The sequence below is a fragment of the Chamaea fasciata genome, unplaced genomic scaffold (assembly GCF_029207755.1).
Source record: "Chamaea fasciata isolate MVZ Bird 193981 ecotype frontalis unplaced genomic scaffold, bChaFas1.0.hap1 SCAF_1, whole genome shotgun sequence".
Lineage (NCBI taxonomy): Eukaryota > Metazoa > Chordata > Aves > Passeriformes > Sylviidae > Chamaea > Chamaea fasciata.
Genome location: NW_027094086.1, coordinates 31,524,484 through 31,545,732, shown reverse-complemented (window position 1 = coordinate 31,545,732; position 21,249 = coordinate 31,524,484). Strand labels below are relative to the sequence as shown.

The following is a 21,249-nucleotide window of genomic DNA, read 5'->3' as shown; positions in this document are numbered from 1 at the left end:
AAAGGGCTCTGCAGAAGTCAGCTTGAATGCTCGATACCAGAACCTGTAAAATTAGACCGCGTTTCCCATTTATGGTTTCAGGTAACCACATAAAACTATCTGTTTCTTTAAACCGGTTTGGTCCTGATCGTTTCCTGTATTGCGCTTTTAAAGGCAGGAGCACCCCGTGACCCCAAGTGACTATAGTTCCCGGCAGCCGTTTAGATGGTTTTTGAAGGCACGTTGGGGTCCTTTATCAATTATTCGTGATAACAAAGGAAAGGCGCTTGCTTTAAGATGGGAAAGTTTTTCAAGGGAAGCTCCTGCGAGGAGAGAAGTGCCTAGTTCCCCATAAATGATTTACGAAGGATGGATCAGTAACAGGGAAAAAAAGCAGCCCAGGGGAGGGAGAGAAGGCACACAAACAGTGGCTTCACCCGCAGGTTAATGATACCGGAACGAAGCGAGAGGACACCGGGCGGGTTGCCGCGATGGGCGGCCGCCCGTTTCCAACCCCAGCCCCTGCCCCGCCGCCCGCAGAGCCAGCTCCGCCAGCTCCCCTTGTTTTCTTTCCCGAATAAACTGCCTGGCGAGGGGTTGACAAACGCTTCTAAGAGCAGGTCGGGAAGGGCAGACCCTCGCAGATGTTGCCCTGCGGGAGCGTGCCGGGCTGCTCGCCCGGGGCGGGGGTCGCCGGCCCCGCTGGAACGAGGGGACTATGCCGGCAGCCGCAACCCGGCGGGCAGCCGCCCAGCAGGTGTCTGCGGACACAGCCAGAGGCAGCCAAGTGATTAGACGGGCTTCTTCAAAATGGCACAGAGATCATACTGTCTGGGACTTTTCCCTTGAGGTCAACGCCTGGAAATATTCGTTATCTCCGCTGCAAAGGGCTTCGTGGGTTTTCTCCCCTCGGCACCGTCTCCCCGCCCTGCTCCCCGGGGTGTAGTTAGGGAGAGATGTGGAGAGCAAAGGGGATATCTCCTGCCCCCGATGGCCCAGCTGGTGCTTTCGGAGATCCGAGGCAGAAGGATCCAGCCGCTGCCCTAGTGTCTTGGTGCTCCATCCTCAATAGAGGGCGGGAGGACTGGAGGTGGCAGGAGCCCCCACCCTTGAGGGAAGCGGGAAGGGTTCCCGACCACGGGCGCTGGGGCAGTTTACAGCTACCACAGCTCTTAAGGCGGCCGCATGATTTCATCTTGGACGTGACACGTGAAAATGCTGCTTCAGAGGTAGCACTGGCGGCGAGGTGACCATCAAGGGACCCTGTGCCGCACCCCACTCTTCCTCAAAAACCTTGGTAACTATAAGAGGCAGCCACTTCATAAAAACCATTTAAGGAAACGCTGAAGTCGAAATGAAAACCACTAGTTACATTAAGGTTAAATCAAATGTGGCCTTATGTGATGAGAAATATGCGCGAATATTCCCCTCACAGGAAAGAAATTCCATTTACTCTTCTGCGAGCTATTTGCTTTTGGAACAAAAATTATTCTTTCCCGCAGAAAGAATAATAGTAACGTTTGTATACGCTGAAGGGACAGGAATCAAAACGTCCCGACCCCCTCCTCCACCCCCCTACTCCCCCATCAAATCTACCAGCATCTGGATGCCAGTGTAGGAATACAGTTGCCTCAGATGACCACATGGCTTTAGCGTGTTAACTTTATTCTAATTAAGACAGCAAAGAAACTCCGACGCATCCTCTTTATTCATCTAAGAAAACTGGTTATTAGCCCACGGCATATGCCCGAGATTCTCTGAAGAGAGGTAAAAAAACCCCTCACGGAAGTGACAGTCACTTTTTAAGCCGGCTATTTGTGCCTGCGGATTGCTCCGAGGCGCGCTGGAGCCAGCAGCAGTAACGTTTATTTCACTGTCAGTGCTGCCCTTGCCTGCAGTATTTTATCTGCGGCAGGAGATGGGCAAGAACTCCTCAGAAACAAGTCTTCCTCGGCCACTTTTATTGGCCTTTTAAAAACCGCCTTTGAAATAACACCGGAGGGCTTTGGATGTATTTACACCTTCCTTGTGGCTATCTGGACAATTCTTTCCAGTGATTATTAATGTTTTGTAATGGGGGGGAATTGTCAAGCAAAATTCTCTTTGTTCCCTTCAAGGAACAATCGAAAGCCCCTAGAAACTGGATCCAGAGTTTTCACCGGCAAATTCTGCAAATAAGGAATTGGCCATCTTAACGAGATCCAACAGCATGGCAAGGTACCGCCGGTAAGAAAGTAGAGGAAACCCGCTGATCTGCTCGCTGGGGAAACCAATCAATCACCGGCCGCTTTCAGAGACTGGAGGAAGAGAACATTTTTCATATTATTTTTTCCAGCCTCCTTCCTGTGTAGTGCCCGTGCAGTCCCTCTCCTGTGAGAGCGTCGTTAAATCACTGACACGGGTGTGCGGGTACGGATGTCAGGCGTATTCACGCACCCACGGCGAGGCAGCCCCTTCTTACGAGGACTTTTGTCATTCTTACATGGGAACTTGTGCCAAATAGCCACCCTTCACGGGGCTGAGGAGGCCCCCTTGATGAAATGTGAAGTGTCAAAACACCGTCCTTCCTTGAATTATTTCCCTTCTTCCTGACGCCTCTGTGGGTGTGAGCGGGTGGTATCATAAGCAAGGCGTTAATTATTGTTTCGAGTCTGTGAATGTTCAATGTCTGAAAACAACGGCAATTATTATTTTATAAGCACTTCCTCGTGTCACGACCTTCCCAGCTCTAAGAGGTCGGCGAAGTGTCTCTAGCCCAGGGAACCCAGAGTTTGCAGTGGATTCCCGTGTTTGATCCCTTTTCTTTACATATCCAGGCACCGAGCTAAAAAGAGGGGGGGGTCTTCTTTCCTCCCGCGACAGCTTCAGTGGAGACAAGAGAGTGGCACCGGGACGGGAACATTTGAGATCGGGGCGCCCGCCAATGTGTGGCTACCCAGCAGGGCGGGGAGCTGAGGGCCGCGGGCGGGCGCTGCGGGGACGGCCCCGCAGACACGGGCCGCGGTTCGCTCGGGCCCTGCGGAGCGCTGGGCTCGCCTACCGGGGCAGAGCAGGGCGGCCCGGGGGACGTTTCCCCACCCCTGTCACAGACATAAGGGCGACCGGCGAGGTACAGCCGCGGGAGCGGGGCACCGGCCTCTTCCCGTCCTGGCGGCCGGGGGCGCTGCCGCGGAGCCGGCCGAGGGCACCAGGGCTGGGGCCCAAGGCCCGTCGCGACGCCGCGGCTCCCGCCGGCCGTTCCCGGGCCGTGAGGGGAGCGGCGGGCCCGCCCGCCGGCGGGGCGCGGGCTGCGCAGGCCAGTGGCTGGCGGCGGCGGCAGCAGCAGCAGCAGCTTTCAGTTTTCATTGAGGCCGCTGGTTACTGTTTAACGTCCCCACCCACGTTTCAGTTTGTTTAGTAAATCGATCTGATGCTGGGGCTGAGGCTGCTGCCCTGTCGCCATTGAGCAAAGTTAATTCACTCTCACACACACTCTCTCTCCTCCTTCTCCTCCTTTCCCGCTTCAGCATATGGTGAGGACGGTGTTACCGCACCAAACAAGTCGCGCAGCCCAGCGCCGGGACGTCCGCGGGGAACGGGGGGTGCGGGGGAGGCAGGAGGCCCGGGGGATGCTGCCGGCCTGAGCTGCGACCGCGCCGTCGGAGGCCGAGGGACGGGGCGGCCCCGCCGGTAAGTTCCCGGAGGTCGGCGGTCGCCCGGTGACACAGCCCCGCGCCGCCCGCCGCGCCGCACGGGCCGACGTGCCCGGCGGCACAGCTGGTGTCCAGACGGACTGCAGCCAGTTTGGGGGGGGTTCATGTTATTCTTTTAAAATTATTATTATTATTTATTTTCTAAGTCGCCTGGTCACGTGTCCCTGTTATCGGCCCCAGGGGCGTTGCGGGGAAAGGCGCCGCACTGGGCGCAGCCCCGGGCCCCGGGGCGGGGTATGTGTGCGTGTCCCCGGTAGTGCGTGTCCGTGTGTGCGTGTCCGTGTGTGCGCGTCCCTGTCCCGGCTGCGCTGCCCCTGCCCCTGCGCCGCGTCCGCCCGCACTCCTGCTTGGCGCTGTGCTGGCATTTGTGGCTCCTCAACGGCCGAAGTCACGGCTTTGCGCCAGGTTTAGAAACATTTTCTAAAGGCCTTTTTTGGTTTTGCCTCCCTTACTGATTTCTCCGCCCCCGCCCGCACGGTCACCTGTGCAACAGATGGATTGTTATTGTAGAGATGTGCTAGTCGTAACACTTGGCCAGTGCTGGATGCCTTATTAGAGAATCCCAAAATACTTAGAGGGAAAGTAATTCAAAGAGAAAAATTCAAACATGAAACAAGCAACGCAACCCAAGGGTGAGTTTTGCAGGTGGATCCAGCTTTTACAGTGCTGCAGGTGGACTGTTTACAGGGTATCTTTGATGAAAGACAGCTTTATGATTTGTGAGTTGAACATTTGTTCCTGTATCCTGAAATGGGCAATATAGTCAAGCATTTTGGAAAGTGTGCAATAGATGACAATGGTATCAGTATTATAAAGTGACTTTACACCTTTTTAACAGTGAATCCTATTCCATGTTAAATTGGACCTTCCTTTGTGTAGGCCTTGTAAAGTGCTGCACATGCTTTGAATTACTGTGATTCCTCATCCATACTACAAAGAAAGTGGAGTAATTTAACATAGCATCTCTGTTAATTGATGCTGAGTTATTAAAACTGTGCTAGTGAATCAGACTTATTATGCTACACAGCTTTCAGACCCGGAGTCTCTTGTGTGCTGAAGAAAACTATAAAGTGCTATGTCATTTCCCATATTCCTGAAGAAGTTCTTGCATCTTATATAGGAGGCATTTATATATATGCAGGTCTTTTTCAAATATGATGAACACTATTTTTGTCATTTCATTGTTTTTCTTTTTCACTGTCATATGGTAAGGGAAAAAGAGACAAAATGCTTAGTGGTAGTTCAGTTCTAATTATCCTTCAGCTTCTGAAGTATTCAGAGTAAAAAAGAATTTTGAAACTACTGTTTTCATTGTGCAGTACTCTGTGTCCTGTACCCTTCTCTCCTACTGAAAGACACCAGGCTGCCTAAGTCTCACTTCATACATGTATTAAAAAAATCCCAAACAAACAGGATCAGGATGCTGTTACCTTGTTCATGATGTTAGCTTTGGTATTTGCAGCTCACACATTTGGACTCTTTTCCTGGAATGCAAACTTTGTGTTTCCTTGACACAAATTGAAACTTCCTCTGCAACTTTCCTCATACAACAAGAGGAATATCTCTTCCAAAATTGTAGTACTTAGCACAAGAAGTTTAAAACTAGAGCAACACAGAGGTCCAGTCTGCATTTCCAAGATGGCTATTGTAAGTATGCTTCAGGTGGCATGGAGCTACTGCTGCCCTCCATCCTGCCTCCTACCATGGAGGTACAGTGAGGAGAATGGGTTTCTTGTGGCTCAGCTATAACAGCCAGTTCCTTGGATGGCCAAGTGGTGTTTACTTCTAATTTGTGCACAGAATTAAATTATTGCTAAGCCAATTCCCTAAGAAAAGTGTCCTTGTCTAAGCATGACTTTGCTGCTTCCTTCCCTCTAGATAATGACCCAGTATTGCTTGCGCAGGTTTGAATCTCTGAATCAAATCCTGTTTGATTCTGCTGAGTTTCCCAAAACCTACAGTAGTGCAAGAACAGAACTCAGTCCTTAAGCTCGACATGGCTTTGGTTTCAAACTTCGTTGCAGACCTTCTGTCACAGGCATATGATCTCCATACTACACGAGGTTGCCCGTCTGTTCAGCCTGTGGCGGAAAAATGGGGTCTAGTATGTCATCAATGTTATCTGCAGATCTGCATCGTGTACATCAATTACCACTGGCTATGAGAAAGAAAACATTGCTTTAAACAGTTTAGTTCTTGGCAGGTCATTAATTAAAAGATACTTCCTGAAAAAAAAATTCAATTCAAAACTAGCAATATGGCAACCCATATGATGGAAAAAAAGGTCATTTTTTGTTTGGTTTTGGTTCATTTGGGAATTTCGTCAATTATAGCAAACAGTAATTCATGACTGATTTGAAACTGCATCATTGGTATAGGGGTGTTCTGAGCTGAGCAGATTGTGCTTTTACATCTGTCAAATAGCAGAGGCAATGTACTCCATTGTATGAATTGATAAATGGACTATTTCAGTGTGGGGATCTCTCTGCCTGACTTATCAGTGGTTTCAAAGACAGCTCTTGCTTGTGCGCTTCAAAATATTCTCTGATTTATTTGTTTTTAGTATTTTTTTTTCTTTTAATGAGGTTGCTTAGCTCTTCAGAAGTCCTCCATTTCTGTGTTTGAGGATTAATATTAAGCCCGAAAATCAGTTTGATTTGCTTGTGTGGTGCCAGGTGGACAAGGGAGGTATGTCATATTGGGTAACTGCATTACCTGGTACGGTAGATTTGTAACATAGAGTGCTTTAGAATATAAAGAAAGGTTTTATTTGTCTGGTAAATAGTTACCTGTTGTACATGATAATATTTTCTGTAATAAAATAAATTTCTCAGTGGAAGTATTGCTGCAACATAAAAGTATATAAGTTTGCGGGAAGGCATGGCTCGTAGGTTTTAATGTATCTTAATGAATGATCGATTATATACATATGATGAGAAAATAAGGAAAAGGCATTTTGAACAGATTAAGATGTTTGAATGTCTTGCAATAGCTTTGATTGAATCAAATATTTTTCATTTCAAATTCTCAATTTTAAAACAGCACACCCTAAAAATCAGGTCAGAATGGTGTGTGTTATGTCAGAACTGAGATCTATCAAACTGAAAGGCTCCAACAACATTTTCAAACCTTTCTCAATTGTCAATTTAAGTTAATTGAAAATGAAAGGTCTCGCTTTCAGGATTGGGCCATTTAAATAGAAGCCTGCTGCTTTCATTTTGTAGAAGGGCAATCTCCCTCCACATACGTGTTTTTAAAAGGTTCATTCATAATTCTCCCTTCACACTTCTATTGGAAATGACAGAATTCATTATTTTGAGTTCTTGAACTATTTTTCTGCAACTTGGGTGATGAATTGTATGAGATCTAGTTCATAACGTGGCACGGCAACCCACAAGATTTAAAATTCTCAAGGCTCGATTTGTCTCTTTCTGGCATTTGGCTGGCATAGGCGAGGGAAGCTTCCATGTGCATCCTCTGCCTCTTACAGAGCACGAGGCTGAGATTTTTTTTTATTTAATACTGATCAAGGGAAAAAACTAGCACCCTTGCTCGGTAATTCACTAGAGGTATCCAGGCAACAAGGACATACATTACAGTCAGCAGTATACAAGGTGCTGTGAGAATTTTCCTTGCCTCCTGTTTATCTGGGAATCCAACTGCAATAGACCTGTACAAACAGCACTGTTTCCACTGTCTGTTTATAACATGTAGTTTGTAGACTTCTGGGGTTTTTATTTATATTTAGCTCTCTGATGGCAAAGGATTTCTTCATGTATATCTGTTCTTGCCTAAATAACAGAATTCGGCTCAGGTGGGAGAGGGGGACAGAGACTCCATGAAATGACAAATACAACCCAGCTTACAATTGATGGTGTATCTGTGGGAATGTTGCAATGTGAATCCTCATTTTGAGGGTAATTTTTGTCTGAGATGGCTAGGCTAAACCAGCCTGGGCTGGACTTGGTGGAAACAGTAGCAATGTCGCCAGTTACTTTGCTAACCAAAACAAGCGTTTTTTGGCAGAGAGTTATGGTGATTGAATTTCCCTTTTTCTTTGTTAAATAAACACATTTTCACTAACTGCTGACATGTATCAACACTCGGCACTGAGTGGGGCCAGTTCATACTCTTAGGCTTGGTCCAGATGCTTGAAGATTTCTGACTACAACGACCCAGTTGATCACGTATCTTAAGCACATTTTGCACCTCTTCAGCTACAGTTTGTTTTGTTTGCTTGTTTCTTTCTTTCTTTGTAAACTGATGACTATGATGAGAAAGATGATTCTTACTGATACCACCTGTTTCAGAATCATACCCCAAAGTGTCTTATGCCCTTCAGGATGATAGTATTTATTTCTTTTGCAAGGAAATCGAGACTGACATTACGTCAGCTGACAAAATTGCCTCAACACTACTCAGAGACACTAGACAAAAAAGAGGTGGTGAAATGGTGACCATGCTGTAATTGCACATTAATGCTCAATCCCTGTCGTCTCTCAATCCCTAAAAGGAGTTAGCTTGTACCTGCTGTTAGTGGTTACAAGGATAAAATTATGATTTCAGAAGTAGATAGGATTTTGTACACCAAATTGTTAAATACTTCAATTCCTTGCTACTACCTACTCCCAACTGCTAAACAACTTGAAAACAATCTTTTCTGCTGGACTGTTTGTTAGGCACACAGTGGCCCTGTTGGGTGGGATAGAGATCCCACACACTGGCTGCATGGGAAGTTTTACATGGTTTCTGGGCAGTTACCCTTCAATTCATATGTCCTCTTTTGTCCTCATAAAAATGGAAGTAGGTTTTTTACTTACAAAGGAGAAAGCAATGCAGAGCTTTTACTGCTAGTTCTGATTTTGGTGCTAGGCACTATCTACATAATAGGTATCTATTATTCTTATTTCTTGCCTTTTGGATGAACAGTAATATTTATGACTTTAATCTCCAAATCCAAAGCAATTCCAAAAGATTTACATTGTTAAAGAGTCTGTAATGTCTGCCAACCCTTTTGTCTATGGTGATGTTTTAGTGTCTTACCCCATATTATTATAACTTTAAACTTTCTTTTATGTTTTTTTGGTCTTTTTATCTGACAATCTGAGCTTCAGTAACTGTATTAATATTGAACATGCAATTTTAACTAGATTTTTTGGGAGGCTTAGGGACAATGCTTTTTAATTTACTTCAGTTTTGAAGTGCCATACCTTAGGGAGGCATAAGTTTAAGGTAAAATTTTACATTTGATCGTAGGAATATGAATTACTTTGGCTATGATAGTAAGAGGGAAAGAATGCAAAGAAAGGCAGTCAGGTTTATAATGAGATTTATCTTGTTATACCTAATTTCAGGCTCTTCTAGATAAGTTACAGCGATACAAACTAGTCCCATTTAGGGTTTGGTTCTCACACTCAACCTTGTATGGAAAAGTAGATCATTGTATCAACAGCAAAACAGTATCTTAAAAAAAAATTAAAATTAAATAAAAGGAAGTTTCCTCTGGAATTTCCCCAAAAGAGCAAAAAGTAGCTTCAGGACTAGCAGGAAGATGTTTATGTTTAAAAAACGCAAAATTCATTAAGCTAGTTGCAGGTGTAGTATGTTAGGGCTGTGAATGGATTTTGTTTCTTTGTTTATTACTGCTTTTTTAGTTTCAAGTGAATAAAGACAAAAAAGTAACTTACCTCAAATTAATACTACTTTACAGGGTCTGTATCTCCTAAACTATTGTCGTTTGGCATTCAGAGTACAACCAAAGCAGTATGAACCAAAGCCCCCGTGCCTTGGACCTTACCCGCTGTACTACATTTAAAAATGTGGGTGCATTCTTTACTTCAGGGAAAGGAAGACTGGTTTGAGCTTTTGGGTTAATTTAAGGTCCATTTTAGCCAGATTTTTCAGGTTTCATTCAGATGCCTTTGTTTGCACATATGTAAGAGCTGAGAAGAAAGTGTACAAGGTCTCTGGCGCAGGCTGTTGCATTTTGCTTCCATTTTCTGGCTGGGCCGAAACAACAGAGGCAGTGTAAGGCATTAGCACCTCTTGCTTCTCCACTTAAGCTCTCACCTGTCCTAAAGGTGATCATCCATATAACAAAGGTGCCAGCATTAATACAAATGCTTGGCCCCAGTGGATATGGTTGCTTAAATGGGCAAATACAGGCAGATGTGTGTTGATCAAGGGGATGTTGAACTTGCACAGCTGAGGTCTGCATGCGTGCCTGCCCGTGCTGGCACCGCTGAAAAGAAGAGTCAGTCAACACAATCCATAATTTCTTTACTTGCTAAAAAGAGTAGGCTGACTGGTAGATGTGGGAAATAGAAAAAGTAGAAGGTTTTTATAGTAGTGTAAGTGTAGGTTTAAAGTTAAGCAGATAGAAGAATAAGGATTAGAAATATTTAATATCCAACAGGTAGATACATAATGCAAGGGGCATTTGCCTGCTCAAAAATTTATGCAGGACAACTCATTTCACATGTTTAACATGTTGTTGATTAGAGATAAACAGAAGAACAAGCAACTCCACTAATATAATCTTTCTGCTATATATAAAGATCTATAAAGAACTTTTAAATTATGGACCAAAACTTTCAATTCATAGGTTTATATTTCAAGGGCAAGGAATTGTTAAGCAGTTTGCATGCTCTGGATGAGAAAGGGATTCAAATGTTAACATAAATTTTACCATGAGTTTGTTAGTGCAGAATTTAATAGCAGAGTTTTTATCTTATTTTAATCTAGTAGGTCAAGTAATTTATTTCTCAAGAGGAATTTGAAGCTGAAAGAGGACAGAAAATGAAAAACATTCTCAATGATAATTCCCAAGCTTCTGTGGTTCCAGAGAGCATAATGGACTATCCTGAAATTAAGATACATGTATAAATTGCAAAAACCGTGGCAGGTAGAAAATGAGCACAACTTTGAATGGCCTGAAGAAAATATCTATGAGACTACAGCAAACATTTTAACCCTTTATGGTCAGTGGTCTTATGCATTTTATAGCTTTGAATTTGTAGGTCAGAGCTCTTGCTTTCTCTAAAAGGATGAAAAGTAGCATTGTGAACAGTCCAAGCAAACAAAAGTGCTTTGTAAACCTCAGCCATATAGTGAAGGTCATGAAGGAAAAACTCTTTTGATACGTAAGTATTTTTATTACCTAGAAAATGTGACATAGTTAAATAGTTGTAGGTAAGCTTCTGTTTAGAACTTAACTGCTTATCAAACATAGAAAGGCAGCATGCTCTTGGAAGTTCCTCTGAAAACAGCTTCTTTTTCTGCCTTTTCTGGTAATTTAAGGGGGTCAAAGTAATAAATTTGTATTTTTCAGTTTAAGAGCTCTGCTCTACCTCAGACAAGTACAAATGGAAGCAGAAACTTTACGGAACATGGTTTAGAAATCTGGAAAATGGATTGTGTGTTCTCCACAGAGGATACATCTGCTTGCCACAAGTGCAGCTTGTAATCCTGTAAAATCAAAGATACTCCATTGCTCTTACCTAGGTAAAGAATTCAACTTGTCTTGTAATCCTTGATAAGTCAAAAGATTTTTTTTTTTCAGATATTAAGAAAAATCTGCGTTTTGCTAGTGGTTCGTATTTGCAGGGCTCCCTTTATTTCAGCCGCTGTGCTTTCCCATTTACAGTTTGGACTTAGTTTGCCAAAGACCACAAACATCCTCATCTTTCCTTCTTTCTCTGTGTCCTGATCCTAAAATCACAGAATTCGGATTTCTACATCATTTTTGCTTGGAGCCGGTGTTGACTTTTTGTGGTGACCCTGGCCTTAGAGTTGGTGTAGTTATACTAGAGCTGCAAGAGGAGCTTGTGTATGTACAAGAATATCTTCATGCTGGAAATGCTGGGAGTTACTTATAGTATATGTCTTCACGTTTTTAGATACAGCATTTGGAGATGTATTTTCCATATCTGTGAGTCATACATGTCTGAAAGTTGCTTACCTTCTTGCTCTGATACAAAACATGTAATGCTCTTATTAGTATGTGACATAGTTAAATTCCTGTTGAAAATCAATAACCTTCTAATAAAGCAAGTCTTACATCCTTTCTTAAATTCATTTAGAATCATTTTGTATGCTTCATTAGACTTGTAATTTAAGAAAGAATAAAAGAAAAAGAAAACAAACCAGCCACCTAATATTAAACAGTGTATGTAATTTAATTTTTCCGACCAGGGGGGATGTTTATGACACTAAATATATCTGCTGGTCTATAAATACCTGTGTTTATAGTTGAACAGAAAAATGATTCTCAATAGGTGCTCTATCAGACACTTAATGATAATACACAATGTGCTGTAGGTAGTATTATGCCACTGCTACCTTTCTTTTTTCTTTCATCTGCTGCATTGCTTTCATGGGAACTGAATGTACCAGATGACATACATTCCTAAATATTCTGTGCAATTGCCCATTAGCAAGTGGATGGTCAATGTGAATAAATACAGAATTTTTTTTAAAGACAGACCCTATACTTAAGCACTGTCCACATTCAAAGCAAAAGGTGTTAGACTCCTGAAAGGAAAGACACCATACAACACAGAAGAATATTATTGACTTCTGTGTAAAATTCAGAGTGAGTGTGTTGGAAGTGCCTTGGGAAGATTATGGTGTGAGAAAGAGTCACTAGCTTTTATGCATATTCCTTGTAGTAATCCCATGGGAATTACATCAAATTGAAGAAATGGGATGGGGCTGATGATGAGTTACAGAAAAAAAAAAAAAAAAGTTCAGCATTATTTAAATCTCATATGTAATGAATGTAGGGAAAAATAAGAAATGCTTTGTTTAATAGTACAGTGACACCTACTTTATTGAGTGATAAAATGTGCCACACCACCAAGATGCAGCTATAGTAGACATAGTTGTAAGGAAAAAAATGTAAAGCATTTAACAGCTGCTTCATTAAACAATTCTTCCTTTTCAAAAAGGAGGTGCACTTTATAAATTTATATTTATATTTATATTTATATTTATATTTATATTTATATTTATATTTATATTTATATTTATATTTATATTTATATTATTTATATATATTTACATTTACATTTATATTTATATTTATTTCCTACATGCAGTCAGTATAGAGAAATTTTGAATTAAGCAAACTCTTTGCATATTTAAATTTATATTTTAAGAATAGTCTCCAACAAAATATAGGCAAATGCAATAAATATTTCTATAGTTTGTTGGGGGTTTTTGGTGTGTGTGTGTGTGTTGGCTTTTTTAACAGATCCTTAAACTATTATTTAAAATTGAAATAAAATTTTAGTAATTTAAAATTTTTGAGTCTAGGTCTTGACTGACACATTTTTCAGTTGTAGGAACTTTATTTGTAACACTGTGGAATGATGTCACACATGTGAGAACCTTACTGTAGACTATTATTTAAATAAAATATGAAGGTTTAGTAGTTACATTAGGAAACGTTGGTTGTAATGAAGGAAAGAATCCTACTCATTTTGAATTTTCTGAGCAATTTCTTCTTGCCTATTGATACCTGTTGATTGAGCCTTGATGTCTCTTCTGTCTATATTGTTACCTATGTCAAATTAATTAATTCTAGACTTTCTATGTGTATCACGAATATGTACATTTTTATTTATGCAAAATTGTTGATTTTTTAGCCTCTATGAAGTCAAATCTTGACTTTTCCCACTATATAAATTTTCTCCCATTTTTAGTATAGCTGTGAAGTTCCATCAGAATTGCCTTGCCATAAAGGAATGAAAATAAGTGTATGCAAGTTATTTATAGACATGAGTATTAGTAAGAACAGTGTGTAAAGGTATTTTTTCCATACAAGGGCTGATTGTATATGCCTTGTGCATGTATTTGGGAGTTTGTTTGGCTTTTTTTTCTCTTTATTTTTCTTTATCTCTCAAGTAGCCCACCATCTTTTGCTAAAGATATAAGGAGAACAGCTGCCAGAGTATTAAATGTAGCTTGTTGGACAGTCACAGAATAAAAAATGTGGCATACCATGTTCTTATTGCATTATTGTAGATTTCTACAAGCAAATTCTTTGGAGAGAGAAGGGGTTAATCTTGGAGGAAATTTATTCTTGTTATTGTAACTTACTCTTGAATGAGGAGCAGGAATACCATACTGTGCGTTAGGGCATATATTATGGTCTGTGCATCTCTAGGACTGGAGAGCTTGGCTTTAGGGCGGAGAGAGACATAGCTGAACTGAAAACAGATGAAAGTCAAGATGAGGAATTTGGTGAAGAAGTGTACAGGGGGGGTTGTAAGTCTCTGCTCTCCCACTTCAGGTTTGTAAGGGATGAAGTGACTAACCTCCAACACCTGGAGTTGCTGTGCCCAGGAAGGTCACAGTTTTGACAACAGTCCCAGCAGTTAACTGACACCGTTGGACTTCCAGGTGGAACTATCTTTGAAAAGGGACAAGATCTGCAAAAATTTCCATTGCTGGGTCTGAGATTCTGAGTAATCTGTTGTCCACAAAGTTTTTGGAGAAAAAGAGCACACTCTGGCTGTGTGGCAAAGGAATTCTTATATACAGAGAACGTTTTGGGAATCAGCACTCTGTTTGCAAGCAGAGGAGAAAAACTGGATTGATGCTGAAACTATGAAATATGGAATCAGTTGAGAAAGAGCACAGAGGGGTAAAGGGGTAAAGAAGGAGGTGCTTGCTTTTGGCACATCTCAGGTTGCGGTGTTGTAAGCCAAGAGGAAACACAGAACTTGAAAATCAGGGGTAAAGGAGAAGGAGGTTAGTTCGTGGGTGTTAAAGTATCTAAAAATAAGCATCACTGGAGCTGGTGTGGTGATTAGGGTTGTAGGTGACTGATGACCTCAGGTTCACAGTATTAATGTGATGACCTGGGAGCGAAGATAGAGAGCTCGTAACTGAGCCTTGTAGGAGTCACAAGGGAGAGATTCTCTGCTTAGACAAAAACAAATATTGAGACAAGAAAAATGAACAAAAATAGTAGCAATAGATTTATGTTACAAAGCCAGTGAGAGAGAGTTGAGGAATTAGAAAAATGTGTATGTATTACAAGGCATGTATACGTATACCTGTTGGAGGCTCATTTTTAATATATTGCAGTTTGTCAAATTCTTTAATGGTGTCTCATTCTACACCAAATGCACTCTTATGGAATCATTTTGGCGTAAACCTGATAAGAAAAAGGTACTACCTTGAAAAGTCAGCAAGAAAGGATTGCAATTTTTCACTGCAGCCTAACTTTTGAAAAGCTCAAGCTGAAGAAGTGAAAAATAGCGTGATTAAGAACATTTCCAATTTGCAGCTGAATAAAGAATTCTAACTACAACTTTTTAACAAAATGAAACTATTTTAATAGCCACAGAGATGCCAGAACATCAGCATCAATATACTGTTACCAGTACATCGCTGCTGTCATGTGATATGTGCGAATATTTGCATCAGTTCTGCACAGTCTGTTGTGGATCGCTCTGCTGACCAAACTAAAGTTAATTAAGTTATACCAAATTAAAAATTACTGTGATAGAAGGTAAAATGAATTCCATCATTTTCAGTAAATGCATTTTCATTGTGTGACACTGATTTTTTAATTCAGTGCTAATTCCCTTTGCATGTTACTTGATTGAAGCAATTTTATGGGCTCGCTTAGCTTGTACCTCAACAATGGAACAGTATGGATACTGACAATTGCTTCTTCCTGACTGCAGAAGTACTTAACAGCCGCCATTATATAACAAAGTATTTTCTACAGTAGAGAACCTTAGTTGATTCTTTGCTTAGTCCTTTTAACTCACAGGTTCATGTACAATGGCTTAATTCCAGCATGTAGAAATGCCTGCTACATAAGTGTTTAATTTTTGGTGTTCTCTGGATATGTGTTTGAAAGAAAAGCTTTGTAATCCAGTCCTATGAGTTACAGGTGTAAGTTTACTCGGGGAAGCTACTAGGCTGTGTTCAATACAAAGCTGTTAAAGTCATATCAACAGAAGAATAATAATGCATAGGCTTGGAAATTACAAAGCTTTTAATAGGTCAGAGAAAAAATTAAATTTATTTTGAAACAAAAATAAATTTATTCCTCTATAGGAGTTCTTTCATCTGTGAGATCCTCTGCAGCACAACAGTCTTTTTGTGCTAAGGTATAGATAATGTAAACATAAAGGTTTTTCTTGCCTTCCTGGTCATTCAAACTGTTAAATGGCTGAGAGAAAACTCAGATGAGCACAAAGGATTTCTAGGTGTTGCTATTACAGCAAATAATTGCTATTTACAGTAATCATAATTTAGCAGCAGGAATTCCACTAAATGTGTGACAGTCTGTGTCCCCATTTATTTGAATGATAAAATTTCAGTTGTTTGTTTTTCATCTAGAAATCACTTAAGATCAAGAAATGTATTTTAGCCAAATAAGCAATTAACATTGACGCTCTGATGTGCCTGGAAGGAGGTCTTGTTTTTATTAACACTTTCTCATTTGGCAACAAAAGAAGCAATAGCACTTGCCCGTAGTTCAGGTTTACTTGATGAAGCAAAATAACTCAGAGACCTTGTGAGAATGGGGCCCATAGGATTGGTTGTGGTCCACTTTCTCATTTCTGATTTTTTTTTCTTTTTCATTTTGTTTGAGATTGAATTTGAGAGAGAGCTTTGTTCCGGACAGTAGTTTATGGCAGTGGGCTGAAGAGATGAGATTTCAGTGAATCATAGAACGAATACACAAAGAGAAAATTTGTGAAAATTGAAATGACAAGGTAGAGTAGCTTGGTTGTTGAGGTAGATAAAAATAACTAGGTTCTCAGGGAAATGAGGTGGGGATTTTTTTTCCTGAACTAGATTTACTTTGAACGAGAGCAGTTGAGATGGAAAACCTAGGCACTATAAAAACTTGAAAGAAACAACAACAAAAACATTCATCCTGCTTTTTCTTGTAACTGTGTTTTACTGTGTGTGTGATCCCAGAGAAAGCAAACTAGAGTCCGTCTTCTGTCAATGTAATGCATCTAAAGGACTAAGAAATAGATCGATTAGAATGGATTTCTTCTTACTTTATTTACTATGCAACGTTGCTGTCAGAGCACCCTGAGATTTTGAAATACATAGGAAAATCTGTGTGTTCTGCCCGTTGTTTTTCTGTTTTGTTTTAAAAGCTAAAATAATAGTCTATTTATTTTATTTCCTTTGGAAACACTGAGGCAAGTTGTGACTGGTCTAAGACGTGGGAAATACACCTTTGTGAACAGAATAATAAAGTCGGCTTGATGCCATCATGCTGCCGTACTGACAAAGATGTGCTGATTGGGATTTATAAAAGCCTGGAGTGCTAACAGGGCTCTCCAATTTCCGAACAACTATCCTCTACTCTCTCATGTGGCTGTAAGAGAGAGAATTATTTTGCTTTTGATTAATAAGGAGGTAATTTCAGGAAAGCTTCTTTTAACTGTTTTACAAAGGCTCCAAGAGAAAGCAGCCATCACAAGCCTTGGTGGCACACACAGGAATTCGCTGCACCCTAGGAATGTGGAGCTTTGTAGTGAGAGTAACAAGCCAGGGCTAAGCCCTAGGAGGGACGGTGTTTCTGACTTTTTTTATGTTCTTGATTTTAGTACCTGGAGAAAAAAAATCCATTGCAGTCAAATCTCATTGACTCTGAACTAGCAAGGACTGCAACATCTTTGTCAGGTTTTGCCAGTTTGCTGAGTTTTTCTGCAGAAATATGGACTCTTATATTTGTTTATTTGCTTTTCAATTTCTGTTACTTCCACTAGATTTATATGGAGTATTGCTTGCAGCTACTCGGGATAATTATTTTTCACTCTACCAAAATTATCACTGGCACAAAATAGCCATGTTCTCATCCAAGCACTTTCAGCTACCAATTACTTCACTAGTGAGGAATGCTTGTGTAATGTGGCTGCATCGAGCTCTTACTTCTCCTGCACAAGCAAAGGTGACAGTTTACACTGTAGTTTCACTCTTTTGTTTTGCTACTGGATAGTCTTATGCTGTTAGTTGCCTTAATTGAGGCATTTATAGAGCTACACAAAAATACATCATGGGACAGTTTATAAGTGAGTAGTTTAATTTGCTGACTTCTAACTTACCCTATATCTGAGGTTCAGAGCAGACCCCAAACTGATCTCCATCATTGCTGTGTTTTTTCATATATTACTGTCATGCTCGTTGTCTTCACAAGGCCAAATGCCATTTTCTATCACAGTAATAAGGTAGTCTTTGCTCTAGGGTCTTTAACACTTGCTAAAGCATGATCAGGAAAGTGAATATTTCTGCTGCAGACCTGACTTACACAGCCCTTTTTTATTTGCCAAAACAAATTGGCTTAATTTTCCACAAGTGGAATTTTCTGTCAAAGTCATGTTAGATTTTGGAAAACAGTTTCCGAAACTGTTCCAAACTGCATCCTCTTTTTTTTTTTTTTTTTTTTTTTTTTTTTCAGGGTGATAATTTGCAAAGGAAGAAGAACTTTTAACTTTTTGAAAATATTTGAATTTGTTGTTTTTTCAACATTCCACACTTTTTTTTTTTTTGCATTTGTGTGTGTGTGTGTGTGTGCACCTGTGTGTGTGTGCGCCTGTGTGTGTAAAACTAATTAGCTTGGAAACCTTTGAAAGTGCTAGTGCCTCTGTTTTGAGAAAGTTAAGAGCTGGACGTTAGGAGGTGTTAAATAAGTGTAGAAGACGAGGGTAATACATACACTTAAAAAACAATACACTATAATCCAGACCTTCAATATCTGACGTCCCTATAATAAATAGACCAAACATTGAAATAATGTAAACTGAAATCTTTTATTTGATGATGACATTTTACCAATTTTATTCCCCCCTCACTTTTTGCTGCCACCTGCTGAGGTGGGTTTTTGTTTGATGTTTATACCTGACTCAATGGAACTTGGCTGTAAGTGACTCGTTTGAGTCCTTTGGGGACATCTGGTTATTTGTTAAACAGCTAACTGGGACTGCCAAGTTCCTTCCATAAAAACAATGAAGTTAATTAGTCACCAAAGTTAGAGCAAGAGGGTGATGAGACATGCTTGATATGAGTGAGAAGAAGGACTGTCCTACGAGATGGAGAAGCTGACTAGAGTAATACTTTCATTAGTTTCATATTCCCATTCTTATGCAACATAAACACCATAGTTACAAATAGCTCTAGTACCTTCTCTAAGTCTTCTTGCCTTCCTGGTCATTCGAATTATTAAATGGCTGAGAGAAGACTCAGATTAACACAAAGGATTTCTAGGTGTTGCTATTACAGCAAATAATTACTATTTACAGTAATCATAGTCTAGCAACAGTAATTTGTGTGAATGATAAAATCTCAGCTGTTTGTATTTAATTTGGAAATCAGTTAAGATCAAGAAGTATATTTTAGCCAAATTAGCAGTTAGCATTAAAACTCAAATGTGCCTGGAAGGAGGTCTTGTTTTTATTAACACTCTCATTTGGCAACAAAAGAAGCCATAGCATCTTCTTGTAGTTCAGGTTTATTTGATGAAGCAAAAGTGAACACTGTTTCAGTTCCGGTTGCATTGAGGCTGAAATTAATTGCCATGGTAGTTTCAAAGACAGCAGATAGGATCATTGGGAGGTACTGGTGAAGAACCATGACAGTCTGAGTAAACCTACTCTTGATTTAATCACAAATAGCAGATAATAACTTAGACCAGAATGGTTATTTCCAGGCATTGACCACCAACATGATTCTGTATCAACTATTTTTTATGAAGTATCTTCTGTTGTGTGTCACAGTTAAAGCTTTTGAAAGTAGAGTGTTCCTCCTTGGTTCAATGACCAGCGTGTCCAATATTTTATCTTATTTTCTATGTATATGTATACATATGCATATATACATGTACATACATGTATTTTATGGGGTGAATATATATATTACATTACATATTTCATAAGAAGTGTCACATTTCAATAGGATTGAAAATACGGTGGTCATTGTTCAATAGTGAAAGAAGATGCAGCCCTTGCCCACAAAACATTTGCTGAATGTCTTCAACTAAGTTGACAAAATTGTTTTCTACAGTTAGCTGTTCTTTATTATCAAACCTGTGGGACTTTCCAATGTCAGGACACTTGGTGGGTGGATACTTCTCAGAAGAATAGAGGACTTATCAATGTTTGCTTAGGATCTATTGCATTCTCAGCCATAAAAGTAGCTGTGCTATCTATGGCACTCATAAATCTTCACCTAGTCAAGGCTACTGTCTCTTTCGTCATACAAGGTTGTGTTTTTAAAAATGCACATAAATGTTTTTAATTTAAAATGAATACAAATTAAATGCAATCTCAAAACACCTAACTTCTTCATTTCTAGTTTTGAAAAGTGATACCATAATTCAGTTTGGAAAATCATCTGATTCCTTACTAGCCCTGTCACTAAAATCGCTTTCCCCTTACAAGTCATGCACATTCTCAGGCACATTCTCACCAGAGGGCACTGTTGCACACATTCTTGCAGGTATTTTCTTCTGGTGAAAATAATGTCTGATCCTGCAAAAAATTGCATGTTGATGTTAGATTTGGATGCACATTTTTCATAGGGGAGCTCTTGCTAATAAGGTAGGTTGAACTGGTTCAGTCTCTAGTAAAACTACATTTTTTGCTATTGAGAAGTGGCCAATGCTTCCAAAGATAAAATTTTTGATGAGGATCCGTCTCTATGTGTGTGAATTAACTACATTGTTTCAAACTCCATGCAGTTTATAAAAAACCTGATTCTAAACAGTCCTGAATCTTTAGATTTACACTGAAACGGTAGCAGAAGGGCAAAGACATTTATCTTGTTCCTATGGATTTTTTGTTGAAGAGGATGAAGAGGTAATATCAAGTCAAATCAGTATTTCAGCTTTAGATAATTGTTATATTTGGGCTTTATTAATAAAAAGAATATAATCAGGCAATATGATTACACAGAAGATCTCTGCATCTATTTGCACAGTTACACAAATTTGTATTTCCACTAGGTAAATGAAGATACAGTTGAGAAAACTAAATAATATTAAAGTTTATGCTTTAGGCAATATGGCTATATTTTCTTGTGGAAATGGTCTAGTTTTGCCAGATCTCTTAAGAAAAATCTTACTCCAATTTCTTCCTGATTATGTGCCGCCTGAATTTTTATTTATATTTTTAATAGGAAAAGATGTTTCAAGTTCTCTAGGATCTGTTAGGACTTTTGCATGTGTATTTTTACTTCACTTTGCTTTAGTTTTTCCCAAACCACACCAAAACACCAAAATTAAATAATATACACCATTTAAAAAGGAATCTTCCACAGCAAATGAATGATGAAATTTCTTAGTCATCAGCTACATTTCTACTGAATGTGCTCCTGCATATTTTGTTTGTGAGCTTCCATGGCTGTTTGATCATAGAGCAGATTTTTTTTTTATTTTAGGCAAGTCTACTATCACTGGTCTGTCTGGCAGTGGCTGCAGCGAGTGAGCTGCCATTGAGAGCCCAAGGTGACGGGGGGTCCTTTGGAGTGACAGCAGTGAGGTGATTTCCTGTGGTGGCACGGCGGCTGTCTGAAGGGCAGCAGGAGACAGGGAACC

The 21,249-nt window shown here is 40.3% G+C and overlaps 1 protein-coding gene across 1 annotated transcript in view; it reads left to right on the top strand.

The window, feature by feature from the left end:
* The first annotated feature begins 3,575 nt into the window (after positions 1 to 3,575).
* The window catches only part of HNF4G (hepatocyte nuclear factor 4 gamma), a 61,853-nt gene continuing 44,179 nt past the window's right edge, over positions 3,576 to 21,249 (top strand). The window contains exon 1 of the mRNA XM_066179939.1: positions 3,576 to 3,648. The gene's annotated coding sequence lies outside the window, so the exon portion shown is untranslated. The remainder of the gene's footprint in view (positions 3,649 to 21,249) is intronic.